This window comes from Mauremys mutica, chromosome 24 (genome assembly GCF_020497125.1).
Source record: "Mauremys mutica isolate MM-2020 ecotype Southern chromosome 24, ASM2049712v1, whole genome shotgun sequence".
In the NCBI taxonomy this organism is placed as follows: Eukaryota; Metazoa; Chordata; order Testudines; family Geoemydidae; genus Mauremys; species Mauremys mutica.
The window spans coordinates 13003093-13023244 of NC_059095.1; the positions used below are offsets into that span (position 1 = coordinate 13003093).

Sequence of the window (20152 nt, forward strand, 5' to 3'; positions counted from 1 at the left end):
GGAGAGTTCTGCTGGACGAGCCAATGTGCTAACTGGGAGGGAAAAGCCCTTTTTAAAAAGAAGAAATAATGATTTCGCTGTGAGGCTGCCTAACTAGCGTTACCTGCTTCCAGTTACCTGGTTTGAGAGAGACACAGGCCTTGTACACGCTTCCAGGCTCCCAGGAACGATAGGATCAGCAGACTATTGAACAATCCTTAATCCTTCTAAATGAAGGATTTCATGTTGCAAAGCAGAACACTGAAATTCCTTCTGCACAGAACAAAGGCTTCATACACACACACCCCCAACTTAACCTGCCCTTGAACCACCAGGCAGACGTGTAACTGATGCAGCTCCTGCTTATGGCCTAAATGCAGATTTCCTACAGTCTAAGGGAGTAGCTGTTTCAGCAAGGCAGGAGCAGCAAGAGGATGTTTCTGTCCAAGAGCAGAGCAGGCCAAGGGAGCCAGCGCTGTTGATCAGACTTTCCCATTTGGTCAGACATTATGGAACTAACGCAGCTTGACCCAAAAGCCCTTCAGAAAGAGAGGGGATGCTCTCAGTAAGTTGGGATGTGCCATGCCCACCCTTCTTGAAGGGCCGAGAGAGATTCAACCAAGTGGCAGTACTACAAGATCTGGTTCAAAATTAGTATCAACAAGAACAGAGATTAGCAGGAACATCCTAATATGGTGCTGATGCCACAACAATGCATCTACAGGGTCCTATGACAAGGGCACCCTTCCGTTATATTTCAGGAAACGGATCTAACAGAAAGAAAAGTGCTGGGCCCTTTCTGAACAGATGCTAGAACAGGAGTGGGCAAACTTTCTGGCCTGAGGGCCACATGGGGATTCCGAAACTGTATGGAGGGCCAGGTAGGGAAGGCTGTGCCTCCCCAAACAGCCTGGCCCGCTCAGAACCCACCCCCTATCCAGCACCCCCCCCACCCCAGCTACTTGTCCCCTGACCGCCCGCTACTGGGAACCCCCACCCCTGACCACCCCCTCCCAGAACCTCACCCCCTAGCCGTCCCCCCACTCCCTGTCCCCCGACTGCCTCGCCCTCTATCCACACCCCTGCCAGACCCCCTGGGACGCCCATGCCTATCCAACCCCCCCGTTCCTCATCCCCTGACTACTCCCCCCTCACAACCTCTGCCCCATCCAACTGCTCCCTATCCCCTGACTGCCCCCCAAGGGCCTCCTGCCCCTTATCCAACCCCCCTCTCCCCACCCCCTTACCATGCCACTCAGAGCAACAGGACTGACAACCGTGCCACCTGGCCGGAGCCAGCCACGCCGCAGCACTGCCCAGCAGAAGATTGCAGTGCCACCGCCCAGAGCACTGGCAGCACGGCGAGCTGGGCCACATCTGGCCCACCTCTGTGCTAGAAGATGATCTCATTTGTTTTTAAATATTCCTGTTGAAGAACAAGCCAAAGTTTTACCACTGCATCCACGGCCCAAGATCCACGTGTTAGCAATATGAGGAGACCAGGCATCAACAGGCCAACAGTGGCTTCCACAGAACAGGTCTAGGCAACCTGGTGCTTTGAATGGTGATGGCAGGCTGACCACCCCCGGGGCTCCCCATGTTGCTAGCACAGCTGGAGCTGAACCGGATGTAGGTAGATTGCCCTAGGCAAACAGAACCGCTTATATCAGGGGTCGGCAACCTTTCAGAAGTGGTGTGTCAAGTTTTCATTTATTCACTTTAAGGTTTTCCGTGCCAGTAATACATTTTACATTTACAGGGGCCAGCGGACGGAACCCCAGACTGGCAGCGGGCTGAGCGGGGCCAGCGGCCAGGACCTGGGCTGGCAGGGGCCGGTGGATGGAACTCCAGACCCACAGTGGGGGCCGGCGGACGGAACCCCAGACTGGCAGCGGGCTAAGCGGGGCCAGCGGCCAGGACCTGGGCTGGCAGGGGCCGGCGGACGGAACCCCAGACCCACAGCGGGGGCCGGCGGACGGAACCCCAGACCCACAGCGGGGGCCGGCGGACGGAACCCCAGACTGGCAGCGGGCTGAGCGGGGAAGCCAGGACCTGGGCTAGCAGGGGCCGGTGGATGGAACCCCAGACCCACAGCGGGGGCCAGCAGATGTAACCCTAGACTGGCAGCAGGTTGAGCTGCTCAACCTGCTGCCGGTCTGGGGTTCCATCCGCCGGCCCCTGCCAGTCTGCGTCCCCACCACCGGCCCTGCTCAGCCCACTGCCGGCCCGGGGTTCTGTCCATCCAGGCTAGCAGCCGGGACCCCAGGCCGCAGTGGAGCCCCCGGGACCGGTGGCCAGGACCCTGGCTGGCAGGGGGCCGGCAGACAGAACCCCAGGCCGGCAGCAGAGTCCCACTGAAAATCAGCGCGCGTGCCACCTTTGGCACGCATGCCATAGATTGCTGACCCGTGGCTTATATCTTATTCAAGTGCAACAGGTAAATGACAAGTAGGAAGGATGAGCAGAAAGGCCCTGGATTCCATTCCACTGCACTATCTTCAGCAACCGATACTGTTCTTTGCATAAATCGTATCGCTCACTCCCACTTCAGAGCTCCTAGGACTAACTTCTGCTAGGATGACAAGCAGTCAGAAAATCCTTTCACAACCTTTCTAGGTCACAACATGGTTCTGTGCCTGTGCTGCTTTTCCAGACCATAAGTTCCTCAGGACAAGGCCTCTCTTCTCAATGCCAACAGACATGCCATCTACTTGAAGGCATGATTCAAAGGGCCAGATTCTGCTCCCAGTTACACCAGCATAGCCTTGTTGAAGTCAATGGAGGTGCACAGTGTAACAGAGCAGAATCTGAGCCAGAGGCTACATTTTCTATGCTGACTGTAGGAAGGTAGAGGCTAAGGCCCCTTTTGCTATAGCTTTGTATTCCATGGGAGTTAATCTTTCTGCACATTGTCCAAATTCCAGAGCAAGAGATTATCTTTAATTTTGTGATAATTACCACAAGCTGCTTTAGTGCCCAGCATCTGGAGTGTCTAATGTTGTCTGTGTTCCAAGTGCAGAGTCCGCACTGATTGTCTGGAGTAGGGGTGATCAAACCAACCACCTGGGGCAAGGGATCACAGCACTTTGGAACACATTTTGTTTCGGGGGATAACAGCGTTGACAAAAAAAATCGGCTTTCAAAACAAACAAAGTAGTCTGGGCAGAAACTGAAAGTATTCCATTGGCTACTCAGTGTGCAGCATTAGGCTGTGCTTATCTCTTAAGTAAGCTGACAGATGGCCTGGTGAAAAAAACTGACAACTTTAGCTACAGGGGTAATATAGCCAGGACACAGCACTTGGGTTTATGGATGAGCTGGAGCTCTCCTTTAGGAAGTTTCCACACTGAACAAGCTAATTGAAACAGTCTTACTCAATGTAACTCGAGAAGTCCATATTCACATGGGAGAATTTTCAAGACAGCCACTTCATACAAAGGCTACTCTACTGTAACTCCAACTCTCTGCCTGTCTCCATCTCAGCCCTTGTTTTTTTGCAATGTATGTTCTGTACATTTGACTGACTTTTTTACAACATTCAGAGCGGAGAATTCTGATTGCAGCACAATGCAATTCCCATCTGTTTGATTTAACCCTTAACCCTTCCCTTTCCTGGCTCTTCCTCTGGCTGCTGTCTCAATTTCTGGTTTTTCCAAAATAAGCACTCCTTGGGGCAAGGCCTGGATTTATTTCTGAAAGCACCATGCATATTTACAGAGCTCTACAGAGAGATTCTGGGAGCTGGCTATTTCCACTTTCAGCGTTCATTTATGCTGCAACATCCTTGAAAAATCATATGTATTTAAACTGAGACTAGACACACTGGAAGAGAAATTAGTTGTTTCATTAACAATCAAGCACAAGTTAAACAACCTCATTTATTATTTGCATCCTACTTCACCAACATCAAGGCAAGTCCCAATGGACGTATCCTCCTTGCAGTCAAGCAACATCCAGATCGATCTGTAACTACCTATGACACTAACAAACTACCAATAAGTGGCCCACAAAACACCAGCAGGACAGGATACAGGCTGAATTTTCAAAGCTACCTATATTGGGTGCCTCACTCCCTTACGTTCTTTTGGAAATCTCAGCCACAGTTGTAATTTACAGCTGATCTAGTTATCAGATGTCAAATGCCCCTTTAAAGAGAATCCTGCCACATTCTAGGGTTCTAATGAAAAAACTGCAGCTAGATATAAAAAAAAGACATACCGATTTATTTTATTTATAGAATAATCCACTGGTTTAGATTTAAAGACTAGAATCTCTCTCTATCAATACAAACACACACCTTAACTGAAACTGGTTTCACTCACAAGTTCTATAGTAGGAGATTCCAGGGTGCCAAAACAATCCTTTATAGAAGAGAAATAGGCCATAACAAATACTCTTCACACTTGTTCCCTAATGTGAGTTTGAGACTCACTGCCATGAAGACTGGCACCTAGATAATCAATGACAGAAAAAAAATCTTCACTTTAGTCATCTGCTCCAAAGCCCGCTGAACAGCCACTGCTGTACTCTCAGGTGGAAAAATGAGGCAACACTTAAAGATTTAAATGATGCCTGCAAAGTTTTCATAGAAATTAACTCAAAGAGCCTATGGATTGGATGCCCTAGTGCAGTATAATATAACTGCACTGTGCTAAATGCAGATGAACTAAGTTCTAATGGGCTGAACCTCCTCACTGACAATTATTTGTGGGGCCAACTTCCAGCCCTAGTTGCCTAGCAGGAAGAATGCATGGAAGGAGACACTGGGTAACTTAACAGGTATTTATACACGGTGGCAAACTGGTAACATTTGGGTTGAGACATCGCATCAGGAAAAAAAAAATCAAATACAGTCGAACCCATTTATGTCGACCTCGGTTAACTTGCCAATCCTGTTAAGTCGACGGTTTACAAGTGGAACCGCCAGACTCCCTCTTTGGCTTATGAGTTTCTCATCCCTTATGTCGATTTGCCGAACCCTAATATCTCGAGCCCGTCCCCGACCCACCGTGTCCCCAGCCGCCGGCTCCCCGGCTCTCCAGCCGCGCGGTTCCCCAGCCGCCCGCTTCCCGCGTCCCCAGCCGCCCGCTCCCCGGCTCCCCAGCCCCGCGGTTCCCCGCTTCGCCGTCCGCCCGTCCGCCCGGCTCCGCTTCCCCGCCCGGCTCCGCTTCCCCGCCCGCCCCCGCATACCCGGTCCCTGCCTGTCCCCGCCCGCCCGCCCGGCCCGCATACCTGGTCCCCGCCCGTCCCCGCCCCACATACCTGGTCCCGGCTTCTCCTGCCGCCCGCCCGCCGGCTCCGCTTCCCCGCCCGCCGGTCCCCGCTTCCCCGCCCCCGCATACCCGGTCCCTGCCTGTCCCCGCCCGCCCGCCCGGCCCGCATACCTGGTCCCTGCCCGTCCCCGCCCGTCCCCGCCCCACATACCTGGTCCCGGCTTCTCCTGCCGCCCGCCCGCCGGCTCCGCTTCCCCGCCCGCCGGTCCCCGCTTCCCCGCCCCGCATACCCGGTCCCTGCCTATCCCTGCCCGCCCGCCCGGCCCGCATACCTGGTCCCTGCCCGTCCCCACCCCACATACCTGGTCCCGGCTTCTCCTGCCGCCCGCCCGCCGGCTCCGCTTCCCCGCCCGCCGGTCCCCGCTTCCCCGCCCCCGCATACCCGGTCCCTGCCTGTCCCCGCCCGCCCGGCCCGCATACCTGGTCCCCGCCCGTCCCCGCCCGTCCCCGCCCCACATACCTGGTCCCGGCTTCTCCTGCCGCCCGCCCGCCGGCTCCGCTTCCCCGCCCGCCGGTCCCCGCTTCCCCGCCCCGCATACCCGGTCCCTGCCTGTCCCCGCCCGCCCGCCCGGCCCGCATACCTGGTCCCTGCCCGTCCCCGCCCCACATACCTGGTCCCGGCTTCGCCTGCCGCCCGCCCGCCGGCTCCGCTTCCCCGTCCGCCCGTCCGCCCGGCTCCGCTTTGCCGGATCCAGCCACGTGCAGGCAGCGCGGTAAGGGGGCAGGGAGGGGGTGGGGGGGTGGATAGGGGTTTATCTCGATCATTGGTTATCTCGATGGCTTTTGGCAAACCCCTAGGCCGTCGAGATAACAGGGTTTAACTGTACATCCCTTTTAAATATTATGGGCGGAGCCAGTAGTAACAGCTAGGAAAGTGTTAGGCAACCTTACTATTCCCAGATGCTTATAAAGTGTTTGCCAAACTAAGCAATTGGGGTGAAATTCTTTATGCCCAGGTGTCTATCTCAGGGTCAATTTATTTGGAAAGTTTCAGCCAAAACAGTTCAGATGTTTCAGAGAAGGTGGTTTTGTTTCAGGATTTTTAGAGGGGAAAGGGTAATCAGATGTTTTCCCAATGCAGCCACAATTCTTCCTCACTGTGCAGGGTGTTTAAGTTGAATACTCACTGTGGTGTGATCCATGACTTTTTCAGTAAACATGGCAAGGGAAAAAGGCTGGCTGGAATCTAGAGTTGTAAAGTCCCAAGACAATTCAATCTAAATAGGTGCAAGAATCTTATTTAGCTTAGCCCTAGGTTAGCTTAGTCTATTCACAGGTCTCAAAGCACTTTACAAAAGAGATTTCAGAACGATTCCCATTTTACAGATGGAGACAAGTGAAGGAACACGTCCAAGGTCACCCAGCAGGTCAGTGGCAGGAATAGAACCCAGTGCTTCTGCCTCCCAGACCATGCTGCCTTCCCAAGAGTCTACAGTTGGGTGTGCGCATGTATTGGAGGTTCTGTCCACACCACACTTCCATCGTTCACCAAACGACAAAAGTTTTACTGACGAAAAGCGCTGGCGCGAACAGCGCTGTGTCAGCGGGAGAGCTCTCCCCCTGACAAAGCTACTGCTTCTCGTTGGGGGTGGATTTATTTTGTCAGCAGGAGAGAGGTCTCCTGCTGACGAAGAGTGGCTACACTGCACACCTTTTAGTGGCATGGCTGTAACAGCACAGCTGTGTCATTAAAAGGTGCTCAGTGTAGACATAGCCTTAAAAATCAGCAGGCTACCCATATGCTGTTTCTAAGCCAAAATTTCAGTAAAGGCAAAAAGGCCCTTGCCCTCATTGGCCAAAACCTATGGAAAGACTGAAGTTTTAAAACCAGGTTTGTCTGTTATTTAAGCACAAAGAAGAAACTTGAAAAGCTACATGAGTAAAGAAGAAATTTTCAAAGCTATTCCTCAAAAACAGCTAGATAGAAATTTGACCAAGCCACCAAAAATGTTCACTTCTGAGCTAAGAGTCACAAGAAGTTTTTACCCAAGGGATAACTCCTTCAGAACATTTACAAGCACCTGATCTAGGGTCCTATAATGAAGATACCCCTTCCACTACCAATGTTATTGCTACTGTGATGCTCTGCAGGGCAAGGCCAAGGAAGTAAAGCTTGAGTAGCTGGTGAATTTACCTAGGACTCATTTATAGCCTCAGATGCAGGATTGGCACATTTTATTACTCAAAGTATCACTTACATAAATTGGTACAATCAACCTCTGATGTGGTAAATAAGTACACTCCTGAATATGAAATACCACCTAGCCTTTTATTAGAAAGTTACATTGATACCACCAGAAAAAAAAAAAAAGTGCAATAGAGGGTGCATAAAAGACTTTTGGCTGATCACCACTGGCTGTCCATTTCAGCAGTAGCAACACAGCTAAACTTTGGAAGATAGTGTCTGAAAGCACTGGACTAATAATTTTAATTTTATGAATAGCAGTGACATTTACAAGCCTGACATTTCTTCAGTGCTGACCCTTTCCAATCAGCTACAAGACTGTATGTTATGCTACTATAATGCAATGCATGTACACAAAACATTTTTATGTTTGTTCGATCTGCTCTGAATGAAAATGAATTGCAAGAGGAAGATCCAATTGTATAAGGTGGCGGTTAAGCTAATAACAAAATGGGAAGGTAAAAAGAGGGAAGATACGAGCACTCAGATGGCACAAAGTTGAGATGTTGAGAACAATATTAATCAAGCAACCAAAGGACATGAAGAGAAGGAATTCTTGAGTTGCCTACATACCAAGGAACCATGCACATTCTTAACCTGTCTAGGCAATATGGAGAAGCAAAGAGAGCAACAAGAATATGAAGATTTCTTGTTAGAATAGTCCGTTCTAACTGCAGCTTGTTCCTGTCAATATATTACATTACAAAGCACTGGAAGAGAAAGTGGAGAGTGCAGAGGTATGAGCTATAAAAGGGAATGAAAACACATATTAGACATGTTATAAGAGAAATATGGTGGGAAGTACTGGAAATGAAACACCCATCTTAGGAGATGGCACTATGCTGTTCTTTTCCGTCAGAGGCTGATCTTAAAAAGAAATTAAGGAAAAAGCAATTAGGAAAAGATGCCAAAAAAGTGCTTCTCATGCTGAGAATCATAGGCATCCTAAGTAGACAAGCCAGCCAGGCAAGGCTGTAGAGGAGAAGGCAGTGCAGGCATTCAGAATGCATCACATGGGAAAGTGGATTGGGATGAAGCCAACCTCTGAGAGCCTCCATCTTGTCCCCACAACACGGCAGTCTCAGTTCCTACCCAGCAGCAGAGCAGGAGGGCAGTAATTAGAGGGAAAACAGAGTAACCTCACTCTGAAGGGGAGGCTATTTACAAACTGGCCTTCCCACTGATCTACAATGACCTACTTTACCCTGTTAAATAGATAAACCTTCCCTTTAAAAAACAACACAGCTTGCTTAGGATGATATACGTAAAGTAACCCACCATTTAAAAATAAAAAATACAGCCCATCCCTGCAAGGAGGTGCTGTGGCTAACTGTACCCAGAACAAAGAAAATTCAGCAGTTTATGCCATTTGTGAGCTTACAGAATTAGTGAAGTAAAGCAATTCGATAGATTGTCCCCATTAATGGGGACAGACAACACAAGACGAGCCTGTAAAAGACAAGCAAACTTTATACACTGAAATGAATCCATTCTCCCCTAGAGCATTCAGGACAATTCAGTGAGCTACTTTAGACTTGTCTATACATAGGAGTTGCACCTGTTTAACTAACTAGCTCTAAAACAAGTCACACCAGTTCAGCTCTGTGTGTAGACAAGGCATTTTACAGCACCATGAGTGAGCATGGTGCGTTACAAGCACCATACAGCTCAAGCCCTGGAGCTTACCATCCAAGCAAGCTGTACTGAAGAGGGTGGAACTGAGTAGCATCCAGCTTTCCATAGCCACTGGCTGGACCAGGCTGCACAGGAGACTTTCAGAGGTCCCTGCGCATGAGCGGCAGCATCAGACTACTTACTTCAATTTGGCCTCTGGAGTAAACAGCCAGTCAATTAGCAGAGAGGGAGGATACCTAGCTACCTCTTAGTCCCACCACTACAGCTTCAACTGCTTGGTCCTCCATACTCCTCTCCTTATCCTCCCTTCCTTCCCTCCTCTACGCCTATTAATTCTTCTACTCCTTGACAGTATGTAAAAACCAACCACCACCACCTGGAGGAATTACCATGCCATTAGCCAACCATCATCATTCTCTGCACTCTGATTTTATGTTGCACACAAGTGTGCTGAAGAATATCCATGCAATCTTCTCCAAAATCCTTCCTGTCCAATGAGCGAAGGAAGACAGACGTCTATGAAAGTCAACCACTGACTTTCATAGACGGTAAAGTGTAAAGTGGAGTAGGGATTTGTTTTGTGGAATGTTGGTCCACCTTCTGTGGAGAGAGAGTGCTAGATAGTTTGGATGGCCTCCATCCCAGCAGAAGGGGGAACCAATCACCTTGGGAACAGACTGGTCAGAAAAGTCAGGAGAGGGTTAAACTAATAACAAAAGGGGAGGGTAAAAAGAGGGAAAATATAAACACTCTGCTGGCACAAATCAAGATGTTGAGAATAATATTAAATCAAGGAATCAAGGACATGAAGAGAAGGAATTCCGGAATTGCCTACACACCAATGCTAGGAGTTTGGGTAACAAACAAGAACTGGAATTGCTCATTTGTGAACATAAATTCAATCCAGGTGGTATTACAGAAACCTGGTGGGATGATCCGCACAACTGGAATGTGAAAATCTATGGTTGAAATGTATTTAAGAAGGATTGAGTGGACAAAGCGGGAGGGAGAGTGGCACTGTCAAAAATGCCATTATCCTGTTTCTGAGTAACTGATAATTCAGAAGAAAATAATATTGAATGCTTATGGAGCAATATTCTAACAGATAAAACACAAGATCAGGTATTAGTTGGTGCTAACAACCAAATCACACTAAGAAACAGGATGACCGCTACCTTATGCGCCTATCTATAAAGTGTAGGGGGAAAAAACTGCGTGATCATGGGGGACTTCAACTGGAGTGACATATGCTGGAAGTCTTATGTTGCCAGTATTAAAACATCCTGGGAATTTCTAAACATTACACATGACAATTTCTTAACTCAAAGTGTTGTAGCCAACACAGGAGAATTCTATATTAGACCTTGTCCTAACAGATAAAGAGGAACTAAAAATTAATGTTAGCTTGTGTACAAGTGATCAAGACTTGATCACATTCATAATGTGCAAGTTGAATGAAGTCCAGACCAGTAATATATATACTTGGTGCTTTAATAGGATGAATTTCACAAAGCTGAAAACAATTGTGAGCCAAATCAGTTCGAGGAAGAATTTAACCAGAAAAATGAGAATGAATACCAGATGCCCCAAAAGCCACAAACCAGTAACCAAGGAAGAAGGCTCTGCTGGTTAAAAAACTGACCTGGTTTAGAGGAAGTGAGGGCAGCTGCAACAAATAATATAACAAATGAAAGAAAGGGGAAATTAATAGTAATGAATATAAATCAGAAGTTAATTATTGTAGAAAATTGATAAGGGAAGAAAAGGGACACAAGGAGAAATCTATAGCCAGCAGAGTTAAGGACAATAATAAAAAGAATCCTGCCAATGGTATTGGTCCATTACTCAATGTAGGTGGTAGAATTATAATGCGGAAAAGTTCAGTAAATATTACTGTTCTATATTTGAGAAAAACTACTGATATATTCTCATTGTATGGTGATAACATGCCATTCAACTAGTATCTCTGGAGGATGTTAAACAGAAGCTATTAAAGTTAGACATTTTTAAAATCAGCAGGTCCAGATAACTTGTATCCAAGAATTTTTAGAGACTGGCTGAGGAGCTTGATGGATCATTAATGTTGATTTTCAATAAGTCTTGGAGCACTGGAAGAGTTCCAGAAGGCTGGAAGAAAGCTAATGTTGTGCCAATTTTTAAAACGGGTAAACAGGCTGACCTGGATAATTATAGGCCTGTCATCCTGATACCAATCCTGGGCAAGATAATGGAGCTGCTGGTTCAGGACTTCATTAATAAAGAATTAAAAGGGGGGTAATGTAATTAATGCAAATCAACATGGGTTTAAGGATAACAGATCTTGTCAAACTAACTTGATTTTCTTTATGAGATTACAAATATGGCTGATAAAGGTAATAGTGTTGATGTAATATACTTAAACCTCTCTAAGACATTTGACTTGGTACCGCATGACATTTAGATTAAAAACTAGACTGATATAAAATTAACATGGCACACATTAAATGGATTAAAATCTGGCTAACTGATAGATCTCAAAATGTAACCATAAACAGGGAACTGTCGTAGAGCATGTGTTTCCAGTGGCATCCCACAGGGTTCAGTTCTTGGCTCTAGGCTATTTAACAATTTTATCAATGACCTGGAAGAAAATGTGAAATCACTACTAATAAAGTTTGTAGATGACAAAAATTGTGGGAGCTATAAACAATGAAGATGACAGGTTACTGATTCACAGTTATTTGACAGTGGTTCTCAACCAGAGGTCCAGGGAACACTGGGGGACCCCAAGCAGGTTTCAGGGGGTCCGCCAAGCAGGGCCGGCATTAGACTTGCTGTGGGCCCAGGGCAGAAAGCTGAAGCCCCACCACATGGGCCGAAGCCGAAACCTGAGCAACTTAACTTCACAGGGCCCCCTGTGGCGTGGGGCCCCAGGCAATTGCCCTTCTTGCTACCTCCTAACACTGGCGCTGCCTTTTATATGCAGAAAGACAGTTGTGGCACAGGTGGACTGTGGAGTTTTTATAGCATATTGGGGGGGGGGGGCATCAGAAAGACAAAGGTTGAGAACGCCTGTTCTAAAAGATCTGCTCTAGGAATTACTGTGGGGCAGTTCTCTGACCTAGTGTGATCTCCTGTGTAAACAGATGATCACAATGCTCCTATCTGGACTCAGAATAGATAAATCTCTTTCCCACACCTTTTGTCCTGCCTATTTTGATTGTAAGCTCTTCAGGGCAGAAAATGTCTTACTATAATCTACCTTTGTACAACACCTAGCAAAAAGGGGCTCTGATCTGGACTGGGGCTTTTGGGTGCTACCATAATATAAATATTACTACGCTGCAACAACAGAGAGCTATGAGCCCCCCAGAACAGTTTCTATACCACACTGTACATGGTCTCGCTAAAATGGGACTGGGGTAGCTTCAATAATCCCAGGACACTCACTTTAGTGCCTCTTGCCGGCTCAGTCTATAGCTGTGAACTCCCCCATATGTGGCTACAGACTGGCTAACCTAGTGAGGAGGGCTTTAAACTAGGTTCGAAGGGGGCAGGTGACCAAAGCCCACAGGTAAGTCAGAAATATGGAGACCTGGGAGAAGGGTTGGAATCTGGGGGGAGCATGGGCTGTTATAGCAGAAATAAGGTAGACAAGACAGAATGGAGGAGGGAGGAAATCAAATCAGTATCTTAGATGTCTGTATACTAATGCAAGAAGTATGGTGAATCAGCAGGAAGAACTCGAAATGATAGTAAATAAACAACTATGACATAGCTGGCATCACCGAGACTTAGTGGGATAATACACGACTGGAATAGGGGTACAGAAGGATACAGCTTACTCAGGAAGGACAGGCAGGGAAAAAAGGGAGGAGGTGGTGCCTTATATATTAAAAATGTACACACTTGGACTGAGGTTGAGGTAGAAATAAGAGACTTCTTGAAAGTCTCTGGGTAAGGATAAAAGGGGTAAAAAATAAGGGTGATGTCATGGTAGGGGTCTACCACAGACCACCTAACCAGGAAGAAGAGGTGGCTGAGGCTTTTTTTAAACAATTAACAAAATCATCCAAAGCACAGGACTTGGTGGTGATGGGGGCCTTGGACTACCCAGACATCTGCTGGGAAAATAACACAGCAGGGCACAGATTATCCAACAAGTTCTTGGAATATATTGGAGACAATTTTTTATGTCAGAAGGTGGAGAAAGCTACTAGGGGGGAGGCTGTTCTAGATTTGATTTTGACAAATAGGGAAGAACTGGATGAGAATTTGAAAGTGGAAGGCAGCTTGGGTGAAAGTGATCATGAAATGATGAGTTAATGATTCTAAGAAATGGTAGAAGGGAGAACAGCACAATAAAGACAATGGATTTCAAGGAGGCAGACTTCAGCAAACTCAGTAGGTAAAATCCCATGGCAAGCAAGTCTAAGGGGAAAAACAACTGAAGACAGTTGGCAGTTTTTCAAAGAGACATTATTAAGGGCACAAGAGCAAACTCTCTCACTGCACAGAAAAAACAGGAAGTCTGGCAAGAGACCACCCTGGCTTAACCAGGAGATCTTCAATGATCTAAAAGAGCCCTACAAAAAGTGGAAACTTGGTCAAATTACAAAGGATGAATATAAACAAATAACACCAGTATGTAGGGACAAAATTAGAAAAGCCGAGGCACAAAACAAAATAAAAAACAAGAAAACATTCTACAAATACATTAGATGAAAGAGGAAGACCAAGGACAGAGTAGGCCCGTTACTCCATGAGGGGAGACAATACAGGCGAGTCACATCTTACGCGGGGGTTCCGTTCTGCGGTTAGCGCGAAAAGCGAAAACCGTGTATAGTCAAAATTACATTGAGTTGAATGGCGGGCGGAAACGCCCGCACTACAATTACAGTATTAAAATCGTTATTTTTCTCTTTGTTTTGCCGACCACGTAAAGCTGAAATCACGCATGTTAAATGCATGTAAGATGCAACAGACCTGTAACAGAAAATGTGGAAATGGCAGAGGTGCTTAATGACTTCTTTGTTTTGATTTTCACCAAGAAGGTTGGTGGCGACTGGACGTCTAACATAGGGAATGGCAGTGAAAATGAGGTAGGATCAGAGTCTAAAATAGGGAAAGAACAAGTCAAAAATTACTTAGACAAGTTAGATGTCTTCTAATCACCAGGGACTGATGAAATGCATCGTAGAATACTCAAGGAGCTGACTGAGGAGATATCTGAGCCATTAGAGATTATTTCTGAAAAGTCATGGAAGATGAGAGACATTCCAGAAGAATGGAAAAAGGCAAATATAGTGCCCATCTATAAAAAGGGAAATAAAGACAACCCAGGGAATTACAGACCAGTCACCTTAACTTCTGTACTGGAAAGATAATGGAGCAAATAATTAAGCAATCAATTTGCAAACACCTAGAAGATAAGGTGATAAATAACAGTCAGCATGGATTTGTCAAGAGCAAATCGTGTCAAACCAACCGGATAGCTTACTTTGACAGGGTAACAAGCCTTGTGGATGGGGGGAAGTGGTAGATATGGTATATCTTGACTTTAGTAAGGCTTTTGATATGATCTTGCATGACCTTCTCATAAACAAACTAGGGAAATACAACCTAGATGGAGCTACTATAAGGTGGGTGCATAACTGGTTGGAAAATCATTCCCAGAGAGTAGTTAACAGTGGTTCAGTCATGCTGGAAGGGCATAAGGAGTGGGGTCCCGCAGGGATCAGTTCTGGGTCCATTTCGGTTCAATATCTTCATAAATGATTTATATAACGGCATAGAGAGTACACTTAAAGTTTGCAGATGATACCAAGCTGAGAGGGGTTGCAAGTGCTTTGGAGGATAGGATTAAAATTCAAAATGATCTGGACAAACTGGAGGAATGGCTTGAAGTAAATAGGATGAAATTCAATAAGGACAAATGCAAAGTACACCTCTACCCCGAGGTAACGCCGCCCGATATAACATGAATTCGGATATAACGCGATAAAGCACTGCTCCGGGTGGGGCGGGGCTGCGCACTCCGGCAGATCAAAGCAAGTTCGATATAATGCGGTTTCACCTATAACGCGGTAAGATTTTTTGGCTCCCGACAGCGTTATATCGGGGTAGAGGTGTACTCCACTTAGGAAGGAACAATCAGTTGCACACATAAAAAATGGGAAATGACTGTCTAGGAAGGAGTATTGCAAAAAGGGATCTGGGGATCATAGTGGATCACAAGCTAAATATGAGTCAACAGTGTAACACTGTTGCAAAAAAACAAACAAACAAACAAAAAAACAAGAAGCAAACATTCTGCAATGTATTAGCGAGAGTACTGGAAGCAAGACACAAGAAGTTATTCTTCCGCTCTACTCCGCGCTGATTAGGCCTCAACTAGAGGCCTAGTTGTGTCCAGTTCTGGGAGCCACATTTCAGGAAAGATACGGACAAATTGGAGAAAGTCCAGAGAAGAGCAACAAAAATGATTAAAGGTCTAGAGAACATGACCTATGAGGGAAGATTGACAAAACTGGGTTTGTTTAATCTGGAGAAGAGAAGACTGAGAGGAGACATGATAACAGTTTTCAAGAATGTAAAAGGTTGTTACAAGGAGGAGGGAGAAAAATTGTTGTTCTTAGCCTCTGAGGATAGGACAAGAAGCAATGGGCTTAAATTGCAGCAAAGGTGGTTTAGGTTGGACATTAAGAAAAACTTCCTAACTGTTAGAGTGGTTATGCACTAAATTGCTTAGGGAGGTTGTGGAATCTCCATCATTGGGGATTTTTAAGAGCAGGTTGGACAAACACCTGTCAGGGATGGTCTACTCAGTCCTGCCACGAGTGCAGGGGACTGGACTAGATGCCTTCTCAAGGTCCCTTCCAGTTCTATGATATCTAGACTTCCTGCCCTAACGCGTGAGAGACTTACTTAAAAGAGAACTAGATAAATTCATGGAGGTTAAGCCCATTAATGGCTATTAGCCAGGATGGGTAAGGAATGGTGTCTCTAAGTTCTGTTTGTCAGAGGGTGGAGATGGATGGCAGGAGAGAGATCACTTGATCATTACCTGTTAGGTTCACTCCCTCTGGGACACCTGGCATTGGTCAGTGTCGGCAGACAGGATACTGGGCTGGATAGACCTTTGGTCTGACCCAGTCTGGTCATTCTTATGTTCTTACATTGGGTGAACCTAGGGCCAGAGGAAAAAACTCCCCTGTGACTACTGCTCTACAATAGTTTCCTGAATAACCTTCCTATAGGAAGGAGGAGACCAGCTGAACTGTACCCATAGATTCCTTGAGCTGATCATTGCACACTACGTTATACAGCATAACCAAAGCCATGGAACAAGATGCCTTGCTCAAGGAATATCTTTAGTATAAATGACTGCAACAAACAGGATACTTCTGCAGTAAAAAAAAGGCATCTAACAAGGCTATTTCTAAGATGTTCTTCAGCAGAAACTCATGCTGTCACAGGAAATAATCTGCTGTTATCCAGGATCACAAGGTGATTCAGGATAGCAGTTAACTCATCCCACTCCAAGCCTAGACCACTTCTCACCATAGGGCATGCTCTTTCCCTCCAACTCACGACAGCGCAGCATTCCTCCCACAGTGGGAACTGCTGAGCGAATACATTCTGTGTTAAAACGTCTCCTTGACAACTAACCAGGAAAGCATTTACAGCAGAGGGGCCAGTTACAGCTCTGAATAAGCAGAACAAATGCAGTGAAATTTAAAACAATGAGCTATTTTACTGTTTTAAATAAGTTGCATGGCTAGGAAGAGCTTTTCAGAGAGCTTAGCATGAACTGTATGACCGGTCATCTGGAAAATGAAACAAAAATCTAATCAAGAAGAACATACACAATACCCAATGGCAGAATACACTGCTCCACATTCAGCTGTATCATTATGTAATCCAGTGGTATGTTCAGACATTTAACTTTCGCAATACAGTTTTTCATCACTAAAGATGAAGTGGAGATTTTAACCAAAAATAGTATTTCTTTTCCCTTCTATGCCACCTGTCACTGGAGGATTTCAGAGATTAAAGCAAACTTCCTAACACACCTGTGTAGTCACCAGTTTACAGATGGGAAAAAACAGGTAGAAATGGGAGTGACTTTCCCAAAGGTCACCCAATGAGTCAGTGGTGAAGGAAGGGAACCCTTTTCCTAATCCTTGGCTTCCCATTATTACAACCTCCAAAATCAAGCATTCACTATTGGCAAATTTTGACCTACAGACTAATTTGAGGCAGTCAACACCACTGGATCTCCTTTATCCCAAGATGACGGTGGTATAAGAACTGTAAGCTCTTTGAGACAGAAACCCATCTGCCTACATCTATGACATGTCCAATGCCCTTTGACAGACACACCTTAACAGCACATTATACTGCCATGTAGATTTGTAGCAGCGGAAATAAAGGTCCTTGAACATCCCGCAACGGATGTCTCCAGAGGTCAATCAATGTCATTCTGAATGCTCAAAAGCTATCGGGTAGGGTGGGGGGGAAAACTGTCCCACAAGACCCCAGATGGCCTATTCCTGACACTATATTGAAGCATGAGGCTCACCTGGAGAAGCCTGACAAGAGCCGATATATTCTAAGGCCTTAGAACTCAGCTCCGAATTAATTCCCCTCCCTGTCAGATCCACACACTTTAGCAAAGCATTGATACAGACGCTTCCCAGGTTATGCAAACCTGATTTATGGAAAAAGGTCCGTAAGCGGGTTTTGTTTTGTTTTTCTTTGGCGGGGGGAGGAGTTGGTTTTTTGGTGTCATTGGGTATGTCTACACTACGGGATTATTCCGATTTTACATAAACCGTTTTTTAAAGCAGATTATATAAAGTCGAGTACACGCAGCCACACTAAGCACATTATTTCGGCGGTGCGCATCCATGTACCGAGGCTAGCATCAATTTCCGGAGCGTTGCACTGTGGGTAGCTATCCCGTAGCTATCCCATAGTTCCCGCAGTCTCCCCCGCCCATTGGAATTCTGGGTTGAGATCCCAATGCAAAAACAGTGTCAAGGGTGATATAAATGTAGTCACTCAATCCTTGCTCCGTGACAGCAACGGCAGACAATCATTTCGCGCCCTTTTGCCCTGGCAGACGCCATAGCATGGCAACCATGGAGCCCATTTAGCCTTTTGTCACTGTCACCGTATGTGTACTAGATGCTGCTGACAGATGCGGTACTGCAGTGCTACACAGTAGCATTCATTTGCCTTTGCAAGGTAGCAGAGACAGTTACCATCCCTATTGCACCGTCTGCAATTGGAAATTGGCGATGACGTTTATCAGTCATTTTGCACCATCTGCAATTGGAAATTGGTGATGATGTTTATCAGTCCTTTTGTACCGTCTGCTGCTGTCATGGGTGCTCCTGGCTGGCCTCGCTGAGGTCGGCTGGGGGCACATGGACAAAAATGGCAATGACTCCCCAGGTTATTCCCTTCTTTATGTTTTGTCTAAAAATAGAGTCAGTCCTGCCTAGAATATGGGGCAAGTGTACTAGAGAACCAGAGAGCACAGCTGCTCCGGGTCAGAGCCCCAGAGATCCCGCAGAAATGATTATGCTATTCTAGGGGGTGCCCCTGCAACAACCCCACCTGTTGCTTCCCTCCTTCCCCAACCCCCTGGGCTACCGTGGCAGTGTCCCCCCACATTTGTGTGATGAAGTAATAAAGAATGCAGGAATAAGAAACACTGACTTTTTAGTGAGATAAAATGAGGGGGAGGCAGCCTCCCGCTGCTATGATAGTCCAGGCAGTACAGATTCTTCATTAGACATGAAAGGGGGGGCTGATGGAGCTTAGCCTCCAGCTGCTATGATGAGGACGGTTTTCAATCCTTTTGCACTGTCTGCCGGGAATGACCAGGAGTCATTCCCATTGTTGCCCAGGCGCCCCCAGCCGACCTCACCGAGGCCAGCCAGGAGCACTCACGGGATGAGGAGGACAGTTTTCCACCATTTTGTACCGTCTGCCATCAGGAAAGGAAGGGGATGGGATGCTACTGTTCAGCGCTGCAGCACTGCGTCTACCAGCAGCATGCAGTAGACATACGGTGACATTGAAAAAAGGTGAGAAACGATTTTTTTCCCTTTTTTTCACGGGGGGGAGAGGGGTAAAATGACGAGATATACCCTGAACCACTCGGGACAATGTTTTTGACCCTTCAGGCGTTGGGAGCTCAGCCAAGAATGCAAATGCTTTTTGGAGACTGCGGGGACTGTGGGATAGCTGGAGTCCTCAGTCCCCCCTCCCTCCCTCCATGAGCGTCCATTTGATTCTTTGGCTTTCCGTTACGCTTGTCACACAGCACTGTGTTGAGTCCCTGCTGTGGCCTCTGTCTGGAGATTTTTTTCAAATGCTTTGGCATTTCGTCTTCTGGAACGGAGCTCTGATAGAACAGATTTGTCTCCCCATAAAGCGCTCAGATCCAGTATCTCCCGTACAGTCTGTGCTGATCAGCAGTTCACACTGGGCAAATAGGAAATGAAATTCAAAAGTTTGCGGGGCTTTTCCTGTCTACCTGGCCAGTGAATCCGAGTTCAGATGGCTTTCCAGAGCTGTCACAATGGTGCACTGTGAGATACCGCCCGGAGGCTAATACCGTCGGATTGCGGCTACACTAACCCTAATCCGACATGGCAATACCGATTTCAGCGCTACTCCCCTCGGCAGGGAGGAGTACAGAAATCGGTTTTAAGAGCCCTTTAAATAGATATAAAGGGCTTCGTTGTGTGGACGGGTGCAGCGTTAAATCGGTTTAATGCTGCTAAATTTGATATAAACACGTAGTGTAGACCAGGCCATTGTCAGGTATACGTCTCCGCAAATATGGGGAGCGTCTGTACTTCAAAACACCATGGATTCCTGGAGGAAAGCAAGGCATAAGCAGCTTTAAAGCCTCTGGGCAAGGAGAGATACTGAACTGAGCTGGGCTCTTCCTTCTAACTTCAAACATATTAATAAAGGGGACGATTTAGTGAGTTCATGAGTTCCACCAACCTACCTGACATCACAGACTGGTTGGGAAAGCAGTAATTCTCCCCTTAGCTACCACCCTACTCTATTTCCC

The 20152-nt window shown here is 46.7% G+C and overlaps 1 protein-coding gene across 4 annotated transcripts in view; it reads right to left on the bottom strand.

Moving 5' to 3' along the window:
• Window positions 1-20152, bottom strand: part of PIP5K1C (phosphatidylinositol-4-phosphate 5-kinase type 1 gamma) — a 73610-nt gene that overhangs the window by 31774 nt on the left and 21684 nt on the right. The gene's annotated exons all lie outside the window — the stretch shown is intronic.